At 38.3% G+C, this 11,112-nt stretch overlaps 2 long non-coding RNA genes across 2 annotated transcripts in view; one reads left to right on the plus strand and one right to left on the minus strand.

Moving 5' to 3' along the window:
- The window catches only part of LOC138924151 (uncharacterized), a 70,757-nt gene extending 61,851 nt beyond the window's left edge, over positions 1-8,906 (minus strand). The window contains exon 1 of the long non-coding RNA XR_011438891.1: positions 8,834-8,906. This is a non-coding gene — a long non-coding RNA (uncharacterized lncRNA). The remainder of the gene's footprint in view (positions 1-8,833) is intronic.
- LOC111775350 (uncharacterized) overlaps positions 1-10,808 on the plus strand; it is a 42,599-nt gene extending 31,791 nt beyond the window's left edge. Inside the window, exons 4-6 of the long non-coding RNA XR_002810972.2 lie at positions 1,541-1,612; positions 7,429-7,529; positions 10,603-10,808. This is a non-coding gene — a long non-coding RNA (uncharacterized lncRNA). The remainder of the gene's footprint in view (positions 1-1,540; positions 1,613-7,428; positions 7,530-10,602) is intronic.
- The last annotated feature ends 304 nt before the right edge of the window (positions 10,809-11,112 follow it).

Below are 11,112 nucleotides of genomic sequence, written 5' to 3' on the forward strand. Positions count from 1 at the left end.
AGCTCCTTAAGATACAAATCTGGTTGTGAAGGCTCTTGTTTCAAACGGCTGAGGTTCCCCATCCTCTGAAGGAAAACTGTCTCAGCTCCTCAGTTTTTACAAGGCTTCCTCCTCTTTCCCGCATCATTTCCTGTTGCCTGTTTCCTTTGTCTCAATCTATGTCCCTTGAATGTGTTAAACCCTTCCTCAACTCATCATTGTCTATACAATTTATTTTAAAATTTATTTAGGTAATGCCTCCTCTGTGCCAGGCACTTTTATAGGCACTGGGGATAGAGTGACAAATGAACAAAGTAGGTAAAGTCTCTGACCTAAAGGCCTCTATTCTGGTGGAGGAGGGGGCTATAGGCACTTAAGCCCATAAGTACACACGCAGATTGTGAAGGGTACGATGAAGGACAGGAAAGAAGGAAAGAAGATAAAGAGTGACGCTTAGACAGCGCTGTCAGTGAAGGTCTCTCCGAAAGCTAACTCTGGAGTTGACTAAAGCAGGTGAGGGAGGGAGAGGATGGAATGTCTGCAGCCTGGACACCACCTTAGGGCATCCAGACCTTTAGGGACTGGTGGACAGCTGTTTGACACGTTTCAGAAACTCTCCAGGATGTTCTAATGTTCAGCTAAGAAGTGTGGTTTCAAACCAAGGTAAGGGCTTTCCTTTAACTTTGAGTGACATGGGAAGTCATTGAATACAGACGCAGTGTGAACTTACTTATGCATTCCGTCTCCCCCTGGTTTCTGAGAAAAGACTGTGGAGGGCAGGAGGAGAACAAGGACACTACATAGGCGCCTATTGCACTTGACCTGAGGAAAAATAAGGGGGCCCTGGATGAGGAGGGTTGTACTACATAGGGAGACAAACAGTCAGGTGTGAGCTGTGTGTTGAAGGTGGAACCCACAGGATATCATTATCATTATGCATAATGATCCTAGGCCCCAGAATGCTAGGTCCATTTCTATACATTTGTTAAACCAGATCTGGTCAGAACAGTGCCCTGTATTCCCCACCACAGGAATCTGTTACCTGCCTGGCCCGAGAATGCATCTGAGTTTGCCACCTTCTCTAGGTACCTGGAGGCTCCACGGTGAAGGGCTTCCTTCTCTGTGTTCCCATGGTACCTCTTGGGTAGTGAACCATATTCCCATCATTACTATTTTCACATGTGTCTCTCCAGACTATATTTTACTCATTTTCATATCCTCGTGGTTTAGCACAGAGCCTTGCAATTAGTGGGTGTTAAGTCATTACCGAATGCGTAATTAAATGAATTAATGAATGAATAAAAAAATAAGTAAATAAACAAATGGATGGGTTTTTAGTAACATAGTCTCATGGCGGAAACCAGAAAAATTCCATGCAAAATGTGGGGTATTCTTTCCTTTGTTAATTAAATATTTCCTAAGTATCCTAAATTAACACAGCTGTATGTTCTCAGTAGTTTACTAACATTTTCTCAATTGTAAAATAGTGATAATAAATGAAGTATGATAAAAAACCATTGACATGTCAGCTACAAACTCTTCTGTCTTTTTCCTGTCACAGGTACAATATTAGAGGAGATGCTGTAAGGAGAAAAGGACCAAGCCCCACAGCCCAATTCTCCTAGGAAATGAGGTAGTGCAAAGGGAGAAACGCACAGCTGGGAGGCTGTGGCTTGGTGGTGGCTCTTCTGGTTAGGCCGTGTGCAACAAGCAAGGGAAAGGAGGGTGAGGGGCCAAGATGAAAGGTTTGGTTTGGCATTTTTAAGAAAAGGAGAGTGAGCAGTTCCCTGGAGTTGAGAGTGTTGAAGAAGACAGAGATAGAGTTCTACAGACTCTGGACCTGGGAAGTCTTGAAAGTCTGAGAAAGATATCATGAGAGGTGGGAATTTCTCTAAATGTCACATACTCTGCCAATAAGGTACAGGAACCATGCTTTTAAAAGTTTTGCATAAAATATATCCATATAGATATACAGCAAGGAACACATTTAACTTAGAGCCTGACACACAGTTAGCGTCCAATAAACGTTAGCTGTTTTTCTTACAGAACTTGAAGGGTTAGGAAATACTTTCAAAATCATCATTCCATTTTCATTTCATTGTGTTGACAGCTGGTGAAATAAATAGGCAGGTGTTGTTACACCCACTTAGCCGACAGGGAAGTGGGCTCAGAGTGGCAGAATATACGTGTCCAAGGTTACATAGGATTCAAGTGTCATGGGCAAATATTTTTTACTTTTAGTCCAGAGAAATAGAGCTGTTAGATTATAAGTCTTGTAGGACTTTTTTTTAATTAAACTTTTTATTTTGAGATAATCTTAGATTTACATACAGTTATAAGAAATAATACAGAGGGACCAGCCTGGTAGCGTAGTAGTTAAATTCACACACTCTGCTTCTGCTGGTGTTTGCAGGTTTGGATCCTGGGCACAGATCTACACACCACTTGTCAAGCCATGCTGTGGTGGTGTCCCACATACAAAGTGGAGGAAGATGTTAGCACAGAGCACAGATGTTAGCTTTGGGCCAGTCTTCCTCAGGCAAAAAAAAAAAAAAAAAAAAAAAGAGGATTGGCAACAGATGTTAGCTCAGGGCCAATCTTTCTCAGACACAAAAAAATACAGAGTGATAATTTACCCAGTTTCCCTCGATGGTAACATCTTGCAAAACAATAGTACAATATAACAAACAGGATATTGATATTGATACAGTCAAGAATCAGAACATCTCTATCGTCATAAGGATCCTTCATCTTGCCCTTTTATACACACATCTTCCTCCCTCCTACATTTACATCCTCCTTAACTCCTGATTAACTCCTGTTCTCCATTTCTATAATTTTGTGATTTCAATAATGTTATACAAATGGCATCATGTAGTATGTAACATTTGAAATTGGCTTTTGTCATGCACCATAATTCTCTGGCAACTGACACAGGTTGTTACACGTTTCGACCATTAGTTCCTTTTCATTGGTACCCATGGACCACAGTTTGTTTAATTATTTGCCCATTGAAAGACATCTGAGTCGTATCTAGTTTTTGGCTATTACAAATACAAATGTTATAAACATTCATGTACAAGTTTGTGTGTGAATATCTGTTTTTATTTTTTTGGTATATATGATCAAGAGTGCAATTTCTGGATCATGTGGTAATTGCATGTTTAGTTTTTTTTTTTTAACCACTTTTTAAAAAAAAAAAATTAAATGTTTTCTTCTTCTCCCCTAAGCTCCCGAGTACATAGTTGTATTTTCTAGTTGTAGGTCCTTCTGGCCTTGCTATGTGGGCCACTGCTTCAGCATGGTTTGATGAGCGGTGCTAGGTTCATGCCCAGAATCTGAACCCATGATACCCTGGGCTGCTGAAGAGGAGAGTGTAAACTTAACCACTCAGCCATGGGGCCAGAGTCACATGTTTATGCTTTTTAAAAAAATTCCAAACTAGTTTCCAGAGTGGTTGTACCATTTTATATTCCTGTAAGAAATATATGAGTGATCTAGTTCCTCTGCATGCTTATCAGCATTTGGTATTTTCTCTATTGTTTATTTTAGTCATTCAGATGTGTAGAATACAGTTACATCTACTAGTGGGTTTAATTTGTATTTCTCTAATGTCTAATGATGTTAGACATCTTTTCTTGTGCTTATTTTCTAACTATTGAGTTTTGATAGTTCATTATATATTATAGATACAAGTTATTTATTGGATGTGTGCTTTGCAAATATTTTCTCCCAGTATGTAGCTTGTCTTTTCATCCTCTTAATAGGGTTGTTGCAGAGAAAGATTTTTCTCATCACTACTTTAGCTGTGTCCCACAATTTGTTGAGGTTTGTTTTATAGCCAGGATATGGTTTATCTTAGTATATGTTCTGTGAGCACTTGGAAAGAAGGTGCATTATTCTGTCATTACATGATGTGTTCTATAAATGTCAATTGGATCCTGTTGGCTGATAGTGTTGTTGAGTTCTTCTATACTCTTTGTGATTTCCTATCTAGTTGTTTTATCAGTTCTTGAGAGAGGGATGCAACTGTATGTTATTTTAATTGTAATTGTCAATTTATCTACTTGTCCTTTCAGTTTTATGTTTCTGCTTCGTATGTTCTGTAATTGTATTGTTCAGTGAATACTCATGTAGGATTTCTAAGTCTTCCTCATGGATTGACCCTTTTGTTATTACATAGACTAATGTTTGCATGATATATCTTTTTCTTTCCTTTTACTTCAACCTATCTGTATCTTTATATTTGAAGTGAGTTTCTTGCAGACAGCATATAGTTGGGTTATGTTTTTTAATCCATTCTGCCAATCTCTGTCTTTTAATTGGTATATTTAGACATTTTACATTTAATATAACTATTGAAATTAGAGCTTGAGTCTGACATCAATTTATTTTTTGTTTTTCTTTGTTTTATTTTTCTCTGCTTTCCCATGGGTTATTGAATTATCTTTTTTTTTATAATTCCATTTTTATTGATTATGTTTTTGGGTGTATCTCTGAATTAGCAGACATTTGGTCCATGACAAAACGTCCTTGATATCTGGTCATATTTGGTCCTGTGCAAAATATCCATGGAGAAATTGGGTCCACACCAAAAGATCCTTCATATTTGCAGGACCATTTGGTTCTGTGCAAAGCATCCATCACATATTTTATCCATGCCAAAATGTCCTTCATATTTGGTCATATTTGATCCTATCCAAAATGTCCATGCGGACAGTGGGTCCACGCCAAAAGCTCCTTGACATTTAGTCGTGTCTAAAACATCCATGAGCATATTTGGTCTATGCCAATAGTTTTGGACAGGACCAAATAGCAGACTTTTTGGCATGGACTAAACATCTTATGGACGTTTTGGACAGGACCAAATGTCCTGCAAGATCTCTTTGTATAGCGTTTTCAGTGGTTGCTCTAGGGATTACATTATATGTACATAAATTATCACAATCTTCTCATTTTACCCATCTGAATGAAGTGTAGAAGACTTACCTTCTAAGTCACTTATCCTCACCTTTTCATAGAATAGTTCTTAAATAATTTTTCTACATACATTTAGAACCACATGAGAGAGTTATATTTTTGCTTTAACCCTCAAACATGATTTAAAAAAATCAACAGGAGAAGAAAAGCCTATTATATTTACCTATATTTTTGTTTATTGTGTTGGTTCTTCCTCCCTGATGATCCAGAGTTCCTTCTTTTATCATTTCCTTTCTGTTTAGAGAAATTCTTTAGTCATTTTTTTATGGTAGGTCTGCTGGCAACATATTTTCTTAGTTTTCCTTCAACTAAGAACATTTTGATTTCCCTTCATTCCTGAAAAATATTTCACTGGATATTGGACTTGAGGTTGACAGTTCTTTCCTTTCAGAACTTGAAAAATGTTGTGCCACTTCCTCATGGCCTCTCTGATTTCTGATGTGAAGTCCAAAGTCATTTGAATTGTTTTTGTTTCTATAAGTAAGGTATCTTTTTTTCATTGTCTTTTAAGGGCTTTTTTTTTTTTTTTGTCTATAGTTCTCAGAAGTTTGACTACGATGTACCTCAGAAAGAATATTTTTGAGTTTATCCTGTTAAAGATTCTCTCAGTTTCTTAAATCTGTAAGTTTATGTCTTTTGCTAAATTTATGGTGATTTCAGCCATTATTTCTTAGAATAATTTTTTTAAGGCTGCCTTCTTCTTTCCTTCTAGGATTCTGGTAATGCAAACGTTAGATCTTTTGTTATTGTCCCACAGGCCCTTGAAGTTCTGCTTATTTTTCTTTTCAGTCTATTGTCTCTTTGTTGTTCATATTAGGCAGTTTATATATTTCTATATTAAAGTTTGCTGATATTTGCCACTATCTCCTCTATTCTGCTGTTGAGCCCATGCATTGAGTTTTTAATGCATTTTTCAGTTCAAAAATTTTCCATTTGGTTCATCTTTATATCTTCTATTTTTTGTTGTGACTTTCTATTTCGATGTTGAAGCTCTATTTTTTTTGTTAGTTTCAAGAATATTCACAGTTGCTCATTGGAGCAATTTTATAGTAGCTGCTTTTAAAATCTTGTCAGATAATTTTAACATCTGTGTCATCTCAATGTCGGCATATAATTTTTGTCTTTTACCATCCAGTTTGAGTTCTTCCTTGTTCTTGGTGTGATGAGTGACTTTTGATAGAATCCTGGGCATTTGGGTAATATGTTATGAGACTCTGGATCTTATTTAAACCTTCTGTTTTAACTGGCTTCCTCTGACATTATTCTGATAGAAGAAGGGTGGTTCACCCCCCCCCCCCCCCCATTACTGCCAGGTAGAAGTCCAGGGTCCCCACTTGGCTTCTGTTGACAACTGAGAGGAAGGATGCTCTTCACTACTGTTGGGCAGAGGTGGGAATTCCCACTTCCCATTAGTCCTCCAGTAATACTTCCCTATATGAGACGAGTAGGAGTGCCTTGTTACTGCTCCCTGTACAGCCTCCACTGACACCAGATGGGTGGGAATCTGTACTGTGTGGCAGGGATGAGAGTCCCAGCTCCCTATTCATAGCCTTGGATACTATCTAGGTATCTAGACGGTGTTTGCTAGAGTAGAGTGATTATTGTCTAAATGTTTTCTGTCTTGATAAGTTGCCCTTTTCCTGGTCCCGTGGCTAGAGAGAGCAAGCTTTTGTTGGATCTTTTCTTGTCTGCACCTATTATGGTTTCAGAGTTGTTGGTTTTTTCAGTTCAAGGTCCAATCTATAAAAAATAAAAACTCGGAGAACTCATCATTGTATCATTTCTTGGGTCCTGAGGTCCCTGGTCAGTCTGCCTTGTTCTCTCCACCTCTCAGAGTCTTCTTATGTTTGTTTTATATACTTCCCAGGGTTTTATCTGTACGTGGCAGGAGGAATAGAGGAAATTATGTGTACTCCTCCTTTAGCAGGACTTTTTAAAAGAGACATTTGATTTACCAGGGTAAAAACAGAAGTATCAGTGGTAATAATATTTAATGAGAAAATGATCTAAGTGTCTTATTGCAACCATTTATATGTAGGAGAAAATTCTTTTTACATATTGACATGGGAGGCTTAAACGACATCAACATTTTCATTTTAAAAACTAATACATTACTTTTGGTGAATCTGAAAATTCATCTCAAATCCCTAAAGAAGCAATTCTCTGAGCCCTTCTGCATATGCCCTTGACACCTCATGAGGCTACATTGCAGAGGAAACGTGGAGGATAGGTGGATCAGCAACATTTAACCTTTGATTTCCTTCTTTAAGTTTCTGCATAACAACATTCAGTTCAGAAGCTGCTAAGACTAATTGACGTCTATTGACTACAAAAAAGGGCACTTATTCTAAGCACCAAAATAATACCATAAATGTAGAGATGGACTCCGTGTCTAAGAATGCATCTGATGATCATTCCAACCACAAAATTCAATCTATTTTGTTGTTGCTCATATTTCTTTTCCCAAAGGTTTGATGCTTCTTCCCAATGCAGAATAGCAAAAGGATCTGATGCAAATTTAATATGGAATGTTTTAAAGTGTGGCCAAACAACTGGGTGATAGTGAAAAGGTCAGTTAACCAATGAGTCGGTTTGTCATGATGGCATGAACGAATTATTTTAAATGATTTTCCACACTAAATTTTCCAGATGTTTTGGCCATTGGCCAAGATAATTAATATTGCTAATCCACTGTCTAGAATTAAGTTGGCAAGCTAATTCACAGAACTGGGAATCAGAACTCTGTGTTGGGTTGTTGGTAAGCCATGTGTATTATGTTTAAATGAAACACACTTGTCTCATGGTTAACCAAGACCAAAAATTTGCTGAGGTACTTGAGATGATTACTCATCTTACATCGTCAGAAACTAAGTCTAAAAAGAAAAGATAGTATGTTTTTTGTTTTTCTTCTCTAGAGAGATCTTTATACTCATGACAAATTGAAGTGCATCGCTTTCATCCTTTAGAAGTTTTCAGTGGAAATATTTAAAAGACTGATGCTCATTTTAAGGGGAAAAGAAAACACTATGTATATATTTTCCTTTCATAAAATTGAAAATGGATGCATAGATTTTCCTTAACCATTAAAAACATTCATATTTTCAACTACCAACAAATTACCCAAATTACTGGTATTTGTGTTGTTCTTGTTTCTAAATATCATAATGCTGCTTAAAATTCTCATGATTTGCATTTACTTTAGGTGATCCTACCTTAGAAAATGCATAGATCACACTGCATGTGCTTTCTGAGCTTGTTTCAAACTAGAAAATGTGCATTCCACACCCACCTATATAGCACCGAGAATAAGTCTAGACATCAGGAAAAAGCACTAAAACTGGGATAGAAACTTGCCTTTTGGACACACTTTGGCGCACCAACACCACAGATTTCACACAGTTTCAATTCCCCTTTCACAGACTCACTGACAAGAGGGTATTACAATTTTTGCTGACATCAGTGACCTGGCAACGCTGATTTATTCCCTGCTTCGGTTTACAGAGGAATAAACCAGTAATTAATTATATATCAGAACATGAGAATCGACCTGGCAATAATGTACAGGCTAAGAACGCTCTATTTACATATGTAGGTTATTTAAAATATGTCTTGTTAAATAAATATTTAAAATACCTCCTTATTTAGCTTATAAACTGTTTGGACTGAGGCTGCAGTATGACTCGTTGCGGAATGTTCGAAAGAGTGAGAGAGTTGCCATAGATTCTCATTGCTGCCTGACCTGCAAAATCTCCTCTCTGTGCACGGCACAGCATACAGAAATACTCTTTAGCAAAAACGACATAAACTATCTATATTGCCCCTGAAATGTATACTGAAGGTAGAAAGAAGATCCTTGGAAAATCGTAAAACTTACCTTTATCTTGAGAGCAGGTATGTGGAGCAAGGAATCTAGGCATAAATTAACCACAATCAACAAGACCACCTCTGAGAGGCAGGAATTAAAAGTAGACAGGAAGTAAGATAAACAAATGATGTCACAACAAAATGACAAAATGTTCCCCCGCTGTGGGGTTTTTCCCCATGTAAAGGTCAAGAATTATTGTTAAAGGGGAATAAAATAAAATGTAGAACTTCAGAGTTTTCCACGTCTCTCAAATCAATACAGAGCCACGATTTCAAAACAACCATACTAATAAGAATACAGATGGCAAAGCCCACAGTGTGGGAGGACAAACCATGTGCACTTTGCAGAAGGGCTGTGTTCAAAATCAGTCAGGGGCCATGTTAGGCGTACAACTTATTTTTGATGCTCTGAGAGTTAGCTTTTTCCTGAAGGATATATCTGTAAACCTGAAACTGCCCTGCTTTCTCCAGAGCATGTTTGTTCCCTACAGAATGGAGTCACAAACGTGTCAATCCCTGATCCACCAGGGGGAGCAGTTCACCAGCACAAAACAAACCTTCCCCAAAGGAAGTCGCTGAAGGCGCCTCTTCCTCTCAATTTACACAGCTGACAACGACCCTGATTTTTATCAATTCTACTAGCTGTGGCACTCATATGCCTAATGCTGATTGCATATGCCTAACCTCATGCTGGCGGGACTCATGTGGTTTAGTCCTGGACACACAGGCACACAGCAGATTCAGCAGTAGGACTTGAAAAGTAGCCATTGTAATTTACAGAAATTTCTTGTTTTATTACAGGAAATAATTTAGTCCGTGCTTCCACACTAGCTTTTATGCACAAAGCCAACAGATTAATTAAACTATGAATTCTAGACTTATTCTAGTGCACAGATGAAATTAGGGATTGGATCTCTAATCTGGTGTGTGTGTGCGCGCCAGACTCTCACAGGTCTTCAAGGCAGGCATGGCCACAGCTTGCTGATCCCACCACTTCTTTCTTCAGCAATCGCTTTCCCTTTCCTTCAGCCACAGCCCTGGGGCTGGGAAGGAAAACAGCTGTCAGAGAAAGGCCCGTGCTGACGACAAGACCTTTGTGTGCAAGCTCAGACTTCGCCACCATCCTGTCCAAACAAAACAGCTGTGGACCTCAGCAGACCTGTGCATGGGTAGCAAACCCAAGCCTTCTGGTGATAAAAGACAACCAGAAGAGTACACCTAAGGTGTTTTGCAAATGGCTTTGAAATCCACAGAAGGAATTGCCCTTGGGGGGCCAAGTTTTACTTTTAATAATGGTCTGTTCCTTTGGCCCTCTTGTCCTAAACCTCTTCCCAGGCACTGCAGCTCCTTATTCTTCTAACAGGCTCCCTGCAGCTTAAGACGTAGATTCTGAGTCAACAGCTTCAGCATCACCTGGGAACTTGTTAGAAATGCAGAACCTCGGACCTCATCCCAGAGCTCCTGAGTCAGTCTGCCTTTCAACAAAACCCCCCGGTGACTGGAGCGCATGTTGAAAGCTGAAACTCTACTCACAGAGACCCTTTTCTCTGGATAGGGCTGCTTCTGTTAGGATGCAGATAAGATGCATAGAAGCATCTTCCTAAATAGTATGCACAGACATCAAGATTATTACATGGCTTTATGGTCTATGCAACCAACTCTTGAAGCAGCAGCATGAAAGCAGAGAGTTTAGTCTTTCCAGTAAAAGAGAAACAAACTTAGCTTCCAATCTCAGCTCAGGCACTTACCAGCTCTTCTTTCCTCATTTGTACCTCACAGGCATTGACTCCATTGTGAAGATTAAATGAATCCCTGACACTTGGAAGATTCAGCTGATATTTTTTTCCTTCACAATTGAGTTTCAAGTCTATGAAGATTATTGAGTGATTTGGTCATTAGCTTTTTTCCCCTCGACTTTACTGTTATTCTTTTTTCTTCTAATTTTTTTTATTACTTCTGAATAAAGGAGAGAAATAGTGAATCTCTAGTCAGCCTATATGTTTACTCATTAGTTGCTCTGTTGAATGATTTTTGAAGAGGAAAAAATTGAAAGAGCTAAAATAATCATTTGGGGGTTTTGATGAAATTCCAGGACCTCTCCTTAACACTGTTAAGGATATCAAAGATAATCATGGGCGAGGGAATCATTCTGAAGAAGGAAATAGAAAGTGCCCCATTAAAAATACCTAAAAACGAGGGAACAACAAGCCAAATTCCAACAAACACATCTGTTAATGCTATCATGGGAACACTGTCACAGCTGGATGGAGTAGTGACAGGTATTTGTGT

This window comes from Equus caballus, chromosome 1 (genome assembly GCF_041296265.1).
Source record: "Equus caballus isolate H_3958 breed thoroughbred chromosome 1, TB-T2T, whole genome shotgun sequence".
Taxonomy (NCBI): Eukaryota; Metazoa; Chordata; class Mammalia; order Perissodactyla; family Equidae; genus Equus; species Equus caballus.